This window comes from Adiantum capillus-veneris, chromosome 10 (assembly GCF_014529385.1).
Source record: "Adiantum capillus-veneris isolate H3 chromosome 10, ASM1452938v2, whole genome shotgun sequence".
Lineage (NCBI taxonomy): Eukaryota > Viridiplantae > Streptophyta > Polypodiopsida > Polypodiales > Pteridaceae > Adiantum > Adiantum capillus-veneris.
Window position 1 is genome coordinate 29,922,875 of NC_140940.1, and position 11,046 is coordinate 29,933,920.

Here is an 11,046-nt window from a genome sequence, read left to right on the forward strand (position 1 = left end):
CAAGTAAGAGCACAAGTTACGTTTTGGCACCCAGATTTGATCATTTCCTTCATAGTAGCCTTGGGCTTCCAATAGTTTTTTAGGAATCCAACGCAACATTTCTTTACATTTCTTGGGGCAAATGGGACGTCTCTTACCAGGCTGATGTCTTTTAGCATTGGCTATGGTTGCTAAAGAAGCTTTAGAGACCCACTTGTATGTTTTCTTTTTTATATTGGGATGGGTCTTGTGTGTCTCAAGCTTTATTTCAGCTACATCAGTTGAAGCTCTAGAGACTTGGGCTATGGGGACATATGGTTCAACCTCTTGGACATGCAATGTTTTGGGTTTTATTTCCTTAAGAGGCAATATCTCAGGGACTATGGCTTGCGTGGCAGGGCTAAGAGTTGGTTTCTGTGTTGTGACACCCCCTGTCTCCCAATCAATAGTGCATTTGGTGGCTATCATCCACGTGCGTCCTAGGTTTATATTACCCTCCATAGTTCCAACAGGCATGACCAAAAAGTCTTGAGCTACAACCCCATTGTCATAACTGACAGAAGTGTGCCAGATTCCAAAAACCGCAGTTTTTTTCTTGTTGACACCCTTGACTTGGATAATACTCTCAGATAGAGGTGGATTCCCTAACTGACACCACACCCCATATGATAGCAGATTATATTTAGCACCCGTGTCCAATAAGGCGCTATATAGCACTTTTCCATAGGTGCTGTTTAGCTCAATAGGGTATCGTAGAGGTGTGTCAGAGTCCAACCAATCCTCGTCGATTTCAACGTGGAATGCATATGTGACTCCAAGGTTAGCCTCTCGTTTTTGTCTTATACGTTGTTGTCTCTCCTTAGCCTCAGCTTGAGCTTGTATCTTCTTCAATTCTATTTGTGCCTTGGCTGCCTTTTTTGTATGGATGGCACGTAACTCCTCTTGGCTTAAAGGATCATGGTATCTTTTAAATTTGCTCCCATTGAGGAATCCAATGGTTTCAACTCCATCAAGAGTCTCCACACGAATGGTTCCTTGTGGGGTGATCTCACATACTAAATATGGTCCTTTTCCGCATTATTTCAACTTTTTCTTTTCGTTACGCACTCCATATATAAGGACTTTATCACCAACATTGATATCTTTGTTCTTTAGATGACAGTCAAACCATTTCTTCCTCCTATCTTTCTCCACAAGTGCATTTTGCACAGCTAATTGCCTCTCTTCATCTAGCCTTTCAAGGATATATAATCACTCAACTAAGGGGTTACCATCCCAACCCTCTTGAGAAGCTACTCGAAGACTAGGAACGACAAACTCCCATGGCATAACCACTTCTTGACCATACACCATCTTGAATGGTGTGCAGTTAATGGCAACTTTATACGCAGTACGATAAGCCCATAGACCTGATGTAAGCTTTAAATCCCAATCTGTGCGATGAGCTCCCACCGTTTTGGTTAAGATAGAGATTAAGGTCTTATTGGTGCTCTCAGCTTGGCCATTTGCTTGTGGATAATAAGGTGTGGATTTATGGTGAGCTATCATAAAGTTGGTAGTGAGTTCTTTTATTACTCCATTTATTATAAAATGAGTACTATTGTCACTCACAATCTCAAAGGGACAACCAAATCGTGTAATAATGTTCTCAAAGAGAAATTTGGCAGTTGACCTCGCATCGGCCTTACGTGTTGCCCTGGCTTCCGCCCACTTTGTCACATAGTCAGTGGCAACCATAATATATCAAGATTGAGTGCTATGAGCTGCCGGACTAATTGGGCCTACAAAGTCCAAACCCCATTTTTCAAATGGTTGAGTCACTTTAACAGGATGTAAGGGCATCCTATCCTTTTGTTGTGTGATCTTGTAACGTTGGCATTCATCACATCCTTTTGCAAAAAGTGATGCATCCTTAAATAAGGTTGGTCACCAATAGCCTGATTGCAACACCTTTCTAGCTGTTAGTTCCCCTGAGAAATGTCCTCCGGCTATACCCATGTGGGCTTCTTGTAGTATGTATAAATACTCATCCTCACGGGCACAACGTCTAATAATATCATCCTTCCCTAGCCTGTAGAGAGTTCCCGCAATGAGAGAGTAAGGTTCACATTCTTTTAACAGTTTTCGAACTCTGTCTTTACGAAGCTCTTTGGGTGGAAAACCATTAACTAGAAAGTTCACAATCTTCTCACTCCATTCAGGTATGGTTTCGACTAGGAATAGAGAAGTATCAGGAAATTCATCATCGACTCCAGTAGGGGCTTCACCATTGGGTATGCGAGACAAATGATCAGCCATGACATGTCTTTTACCAGTTCTCACCACAACGGTAAAATCAAACTCAAGGAGAATTAACAACCATCCTATAATTCTTCCCGTGGAACAAGGTTTATTTACTAGATACAACAAGGCTTGATGATCAACATAGAACACAAACTTGTTGGCCAAAAGGTAGTAGCAAAATTTCTTCACTGCGTAAATCATACCTAAACCTTCTCGCTCTATAGTGGTGTAGTTTCTTTCGGCATCATTCAACTAACGACTTGCAAAGCTAATGGGGTAGTCCAGTTTATGTTCTCCTGGTTGAGCTAGAACACACCCAATAGCAAAGCTCGATGTATCAATATGCACATGAAAAATTACATTCCAATCAGACACTCGTAGAATAGGAGCACTAGTCAAGGTCTTTTTCAATGACTCATAAGCATGGTCACACTCCGCAGTCCATTGGAACTCAATAAGAAGCTTGTACAAAGGACGAGCTATCTCGGCAAAGTTTAAAATAAACCATCGGTAATAACCAACATGGCCCATGAACCTTTGAACTCCTTTATAGTTTGTAGGTGGTGGCAATTCAACAATGGCTTTAATTTTGCTCTCATATGTGGAAATCCCATTTTTGGACACTATATGTCCTAAAATGACTCCATGTTTAACCCAAAATTGGCATTTGAAAGGGTTTAAGGAGAAGCGATACAATCTATCCCTGAATTCCTTGAGAAGTTCTTTAAGTACACACTCCTCAGTCTCGGTCAGATCTTGGGCAATGAAAACAGGTTTAGACTCTTCTCCTAGGTCTGCTAACTCTATTTCCTTAACTATCACTGGACCATCATAGACTCCATTTCTCCCATCGATAGGTTTTCTTTGAGCCTTTGTATACACAACCTTACGTTCCTCTGTGGTATAGGATTTGAAATGTTCAGGTGCAGGTTGTAAGTCTGTGGGGTCCTGTTGTTCTGTGGACTGTGATTTTAACTTCTGATTCCTTTTGTTGTTGAGCTAACTCTCGATTTTGTCGTCTCCTTACGATATGGCTCAACTTTGGCTTCTCTGTAGCCTCTAGTTGTGCGATGTCAATGGGTTGTGGACTACACCACATAACGCTTTGAAGGTATTCACCCCAGCTATCTACCAACTTTCGATGAGCATCACATGCCCCTATATAATTAAGCCATTCTGCGGTAGATTTCTTTTCATTTATTCTAGCACGCACATTTGCTCGATATCGTCGCCTCTTATATCTCTTACTCTTCTTGTTTAATTATCGATTACGGTCGATTTCTAGTGAAGACTCACTAGATGAATCACTACTTGTGTCTTCTGCTCCCTTGGATAGATTATCATCTAGGTTACCACTGGGCCCTGAATGGTTTGTCCCCACATTTGCACTAAGATTTAACTCAGATTCTTTGTCCTCAGAGTCAATTTCAATTGATGATTCTGACCCCAAATCGTGTGATCTATAGTCTTGTGAGGCGCTACTGGTTTCAATGCCAGTCAAACTTTCATCTTGTAGATCATAAGAAGCTATATGCATTGCTTCTAGCACGTTTAAGGGTACAAGTGGTGGTATTTCATCCCCCTCAGGTGTTACCCAGGTCGTCCCCCTATTTCCCCAAGTGTCTATGGTTGCTGCTAGGTGGACCCAATCCACATTGCCTAACTCAGTTATCCCAGGTAGTACATCCATATAAGGAGAATCTTCCCCAACATCACTGTCCGCTTCACACGTGTAACAATACTGCAATGGGGCCGAGTGAACTGTGGTGTCAGATCTATGATCAATTATAAACCTGTTTCCTAGAGGATGTGCTTGACCCATCACAAGATCCACTCGAATGACAGAATCTTGGAACTGCAAGTAGACATGGTTTTTAGACCAATCATGCACCATTTTTGCTTCCCTCATGAAAGGACGTCCTAAGATTATCTCTGATGCCATAGTGTGTTTGGAGAAATCCATAACAATAAAGGTAATCCTTATTTTATGTCCAAAGACCTTGATCTTGAGATCCTAGCATCCCAATAGGTTTAACAATAGACCCATTGGCCATCTTCACTACTATGGTTGTGGTCGCAAGGTGAGGTCTTCCCATAGTTTCCCAGCAACTTTTAGTCACAATGCTAACCCCAACGCCACCATCAAGGATTCCCTTCACATTTAATCCCTTAGTAGTAATTGGTATGGTCGCATTGGATTCATCACCCTCAAAGTATTGTCCCAACTTGTTAACAGGTATTTCTATAACAAGGTTCTCATCTAGGTTGGGTTGTGGATCTATGTATTCCTCCTCTATTGGCATCTCCCCAGCTCCATCCATCTGTGCAAATTGTGGTAGCCCAAACTTCAGTTCTCCATTGAGGAAGGCTCGAAGAGCTGAGACTAGCTAAGGGTCTTTATATAGTTTGGATATGATTGTGGTTCTAACTTCTGAAGACATGAAATCCATCAATTTGGCAATGTTTAACGGCACCTTTTGGACTTCAGTCCCTTGACGTGGGGAAGATGGGATCTCCATTTCTTCGATAGGATCAGGTAGTCCCTCTGTAAACATTCTTTCCATCAAGAAGTGAGTACGCCCACTTTCCCATGACTTTAAGTCACTTTCTTCTTGGATGACACTAGGTATGTCCAAGGGTCTATGGACTTGGTGAGGTTGTTGTTGCGTAGGGAACACGGTGTCTATAATCTGGATCTTCCTAGGTGCTGGTTCTAGATCCCTTTGGGTATCTTCTACCAAACTCCTTAATTGTTTGACTCGCTCAGTCTCCTATGTAGGGTTTGGGTAAGTTCCTATCTTCTTTTTGGATCCTGCCCATTGTGGCTCATGAAGATCTTCCTTGTTGGTTTCTATGTTAGTAGTCGTTTTGGTCTCCATGGTTTCACCTGAATCAAAATATTCTTCACCGTCGTTCATATATACGGGGTCGTCACCAGTCCCTATGTTGGTCTTTGAACTGGGAACTGGGGTCTGACTTCGCTGCTTTTTGCGATCTCTTTCTTCGTGTTTTCTTCTTTTTCTGAGATTGGGCAATTGATGCCGTGTCTCTTTCCTTAAGAATATAATTTTGTTTTTGGAGCATCGATCGTGTGAGTACGTTTACTGGTACCACGGGTGTACTTGGTGATGGCTCCTCGGTAACTTCAATCAAGTTTAATGTCGTGATCTTCGGTGCATTTGGATTATTTGGACATTGGGCAATCAAATGATCTATGCCACATGGATTACACATGAGTATCGGCATTGTAGACGTGCTTGCTTGATTGGTTTGCATTAGTGTGGCATTCTTTTGTAGCCTAATAGGACACTCAGCTACACGATGTGGACCTCCACACTCATAGCATTGAAGAGGTGGTCTCTTAGCAGTGTAATTGATATTTTGGCCTCTTGCCGCAAGAGCAGCTACTTGATATACAGGTTTGACTTGTCCCCAATAGTCCTCCATGTAGTATTGTGGACTTTCTTTAAGCACATCCATCCCATAGGCAATATTAGGATCTATATCTTCCTCACAGCCTTCCAAACAAGCAATAGATGACTCACAACCCACTTGATTCACAGAAGTGATTCTTGGATGTGGTGGTTGCGGTCCTAGCACTGGAGGTGGTAAGGTGTTGTTTGAACAACATTTTGGGCCCTAGGGACCATGTGTTGTGTTGTTTGTTCAAGAGGTGGGGCCGACATCAATGCAGGCACTCGAGGTGTGTCTGTCCATGCTAAGGTTGGTCTATCGGCCATCGCGTGCTTAAATACTATGCAATCCTTAGCTTGATGACCATACCTCCCACAGGCATTGCAATTCCCATTGAATTTTACTCTAAAAGTAGGGAATTCACTGGTACTATGCGGTCCATAGCATACTGAGCACCATTGTTGCTCCCTTCTTGGATACATATGATTGTTTTGCGGAGCACGATTGTCTCTAAGACTCTCTTGAATAGCCTTGGTGAGATCTGCTAAAGTCATCTTAGATATCTTTGGCTCCTTAGCAATAGGCTTTAGGGTCATTGGTTGATGCCCCGATGCTTGTGAGCTAATAGATTTATACTCAACAGACACTCTTTCTCCTTGAATCATTAAATTATCCTCAAATTGGATAGCATTGGTGGTGACTACTTTCCAAGTGGTGATACCTCTAATGACTAGGCCATTGTAGATATCCTCATGTCGTAATCCCCTAATGAATCTATCAAGAAATTGGTTATTGTTGAAGCGCTCATTTGGATTACAACGAGAATTCAAATGCTTCAAGCGACTTATAAAGTCTCTCACCGACTCTCCTTCCTCTCGTTGGGCTTTCTGGAGCTGAGAGGCTACACCCCAAAGCACTCCCTCTCGTATGTATTCTTTTAAGGAAAGTCTCCTAAGAGGAGGGTAAATCGTTTTTTCTTCCACCCTTAGGGTTCTATACCAATCCCCAGCCTTTCCACTTAAGGTTAGGCTTAAAGCATTGCTCTTATGTAGGTCATTGTGTTCTCCTAGAGAATCGCATATTTGTTCAAACACTTCGATATGCTTTCCCACATCCCCGTCTCCACTAAATTTTTGTGTGAGCTTGGCTATTTGTACTGCCTTACTTCTAGGCTCTCTATCACGCGCGTAACGCATATTCTCAGCAATAGATCGACCGATAGCTTGAGTAAATGTTGCCAAGTCACCTAAATGAGCAGGCACCATGGGTGAAGGCGCTCCAGAGACTACATGTGGAGTAGGTATTGGCATTGGGCTTGGCGCATAGGAAGCCCTTGGGTTCCACGTTGGGTACGATGTTGTGCCATGTGGTGGTCCATAGTTCATATGGGTGGCCCTAGGCATAGCAGATGTCGGATGTGACATGCTAATGCTAGCCGGTATAGTCCCATGGAAATAAGAACTTGTGTATTGTGGTTGTGGAGCATAGGTAGTTGAAACAATGGGAGGGGTAGGGACTACGTGAGTGTGATGACCCATAGGTGCATACGGTTGGTACACACTTGTAGGTACTGTGTCAGGCATTGAGCTACCATGTAGTGGTGCTTTACTAACAAATGAGGTCCATGGCGTGTTTCTCGGCATGCCCATCATTGGAGTAGGCATGGTAGCCGTGGTGTCATCAAGGGAAAGATGAGCTAGACTTGGAAAGGTGAAGCTATCACTTGTGGGCTCAGATTGCATTGAGACCCTTGGAGAAACAACATATCGGGGATCCATCGGACTTACCGAGGGAGTCTCCATTTGCGATAAGGTCGGTTGTTTAGCCTTCCCTGTATCCAAGAATCTCATGAGACCCGTTGAAGGCATGTTTATCCCCTTGTTATGTCTCTCTAACTCAATGACCCTATGGATGACCTCACAAACTCTTTGTTGTTGATCCTCCACACTAGTAGCACCCATTGTGGATTGTAGGACATCTAACCAACCCACGTGATAGGTGTGACCTGTGTATAGGTCGGTCAGAGTCTCTGTTTGTAATTCGTACTCCCAGTTCTCATTTAAGAACACTCCATCTAGGATTGAGGTGCTAGGGGTGTCCTTTGAGCTAGATGCAATGTTGCTTTCTAGGGGTTGGCCCTTAGCGGTTGCTAAATCAGGAGCACTTGATTGCTCTCTTAGCAAGGATATTGACATAGGAGCTTTTGCTTTTAACTCTCTTCGTTGCTCCACCTTGCGTAAGCTCTCGACTTCCTTTTCCCTCGCTGCAAGGATATATCGCTCAACCTCTTGCAGTTCGGCAAGGCTTCTACCATCGGGTGCAGTGAATGAAGTATTCACGTGCACATTCTACAACGGTATAGGGTCTAAGTTTGTCACGAATGGAGAATTTACTTTCCCACCCCCCTCATTTACATCATTAGCTCCATGTTCGGAGCGAGTGGCTCTACTAAAGGTTTCCTTCAGGCGGCTAAGCACCCTCGGCCCGGACCGTGGGCCCATGGCATGCATGTCTTGGCTTGAGCTATTGGGATTAGGCATTGGGAAACCCTCCATGACGTCGTAGTCAGAGGAAGAGTCACTAGCCGCTATGTTCGGGTCTTGGTTTGTACTACCTTGGGTCCCCGCCGAGGGTCCAGATCCTAAAGTAGGTGGATATTGAGAACTTGCATAAGTCGAAATTCTCTCTAGTTGCTCCGTCTCTAGCACACGACCAGAGCGCAGATGCATGTGCCTTTGGTACCCTACAAACGTCGGCAAATAACCTCAAAGGTTAACCGCTTACCTTTTTTAAGCGTCCGTTTTCACTCGTGTTTTTTACGTTTTTAATGTTTTTTTTTTAATTAAAGTATGTGATAGCTCGAAATGAGTGTATCACTTAGAGGGTCGCTGTGTGCTTTACAGCACAATTTTTGGGCATCTGACGTTCCGTTGGTCCTCAAAAAATCGATTTTTAGCTACGTGTGAAGCTAAATTTCGTTTTTTTAAAAGGCGATTGAGGCCTAGGCCTGAGCGTGAGCTTGGACTTGGGTTTGGGCTTGGGTATGGGAGATATTCCCGATCCCGGTGCTACCTTAAAATTTTTTTTAAAATTATTTTTTTAAAAGGATAAGGTCGCCGCGGCCTGCGAGAGAGCACACACACACTCTATCTACCTACTTCTAACTAATACACCTACTCTTACACACTAACACACTCTATTAACTCTCACTAATCTACTTCCTACTTACTGTACACAGAAAACTAACTACCTTAATACACATAGAATAAACACAGTACCTTTGAAATCTCCATTAACAAAGAAAACTAACAACCTTAATACATAGAGAATAAACACAGTACCTTTGAAAACTCCATTAACAAAAAAAAAAGACAGTATAACACCAAATCCCTCTTCTCAACACACACACACCCTCCTTCCTTTACTTCCCTACAATAGAAATTGCACCACAGAGAAGCACAGAGTGCTACTCGAGCTTAATGTATGTCATTCCCCGGCAGCGGTGACAAAAATGTGTGCGTATGTCGCACGTGTCAATGCAAGGAACTTGCCGATACACCGTGTGCGAGCCACAAATGGCTCCAAGCACACAACAAGCCTAAACTAGTAAGCTCAAAGAAGGCGATGGTGTGTCACTCACCGCTCTACGCTTGCTTCGTGGAGGATTCCTCGCCGCGAAGAAGAAGGAGCCGCCGCTTCGCCGCGCTCAACCGCTTCGCCACCACTGTGTCGTCGTCGCAATGCTCGATCGCACACACACACACTCTCTCTCTCTCACGCATACACACACACACAAGGAGATGAAGAAGAAGAAGATGGAGATGGAGCAAGAGCACTCTTCTATTGCACAAATGAGAGAATGAGTGAATTTTAGGTTTAATTGACTTTTATATGAGCTCACCCCATTCACACTTGGGCACCCATGCTTAGCCAACTAATCCCTTGAATGTTCCAGTTAGAGTGCGCCTCTCATCGGCGATCACTCTTACCCTTTTCCTATTGGACCGACAAGCCCGGTACCTGACTCTACCAAATAAATAATACAATGTCCGCCGTAGGTTACAACGTCCGTCTCGTAGGTGATAGGGTGTCCGTGAGCCATGAGGGTTAACAACCACTGATGACTCGCGCTTCACAACCTGCACATAAAGGGACAAGTCACAAAATTAGTATGATATTACTTCACATATATTGAATTAATTAAGTCAACTCACACATATTCTTTGTCTCAATCAAATGTCTCACCTCAATCAATCAGCGAGACTCTAAGGCCTCCCAGTCTACAGTCTCTCATGTGGCAGGCAAGATCATTCAATACATCATAAATGTCTTTTCGATATCCATCTGTCTCCTCCTGGAGTGTCGAGGCTCGATACAGTGCAAGATTCTGCGTTTGTTCAAAAACCAAAGTAATTAAGAATACATGATTCATCGCTCTTGAAAAAAAATGCCATAGCTAGGATTGGATTGGAAACTCACAAACTCATAGCGAAAGGTGTCGAAGCCTCCGCTGCCAAGATGAGATGTGCCCCTCGTCTCCTTGCGGCTCACTGCGGCCAGACACTGCTATTTGAACCTCGTGTCCGCTCACTACAAGAGGTTGTGTGCTCTTGTGATGCTTTTAGCGACGGAAATACATTGGGTTTTTATAACCCCCGGCGTTGCTAAGAGCGTCGCTAATAGCGTCGATACGAGAACGTCGCTATAAGCGTCGCTATAATCGTCGCTATATAGTGACGTTTGTAGGCCATGTATATCGACGTTTATAGCGACGCTGCAAAGCCTTATATAGCAACGTTCATAGCAATGCCCGAGAGGAAAAAATCTTGGTGGCAGGGCATTGAATGCCTTATCACCCATCAACCATATTGAATGTTTCATTAATTGATTCACCTTTGAAAAAAACTGCAAAGGTAAATATAGACCTAAAATAGTCACCCACAAGACAATATAACCATTAACTCCATCATCCATAGTACGTATTGTTTGCAAAATAAAGATACAAAACTGACAAGCGTGAATTGATAAAAGTAAATCAATGACAATTTTACACATAGGCAAAATCACTTGATTGCTAAACTTTGCAAATGTAATAGTTACAAACCCTTGTCATTATTGAAAAAATATACATGGTTTTCAAAAAGACATATAAAAGTCGTCGCATGATACATAAGCTATGACAAAAAGAAACTAATGCTATCTAGCTACGACTAAACTGACATCGTCTAATCAGACGTCTCATCGTGTCCAAGCGGCGTATCCGTCGGATTCTGCAAAAAAAAACAATAAGACAGCTTTTTGTAAGTATAAACATATCGTGACGTTTATAAAACAATACAACAAATAGAAAAGAGTAAACCCTAATACTAA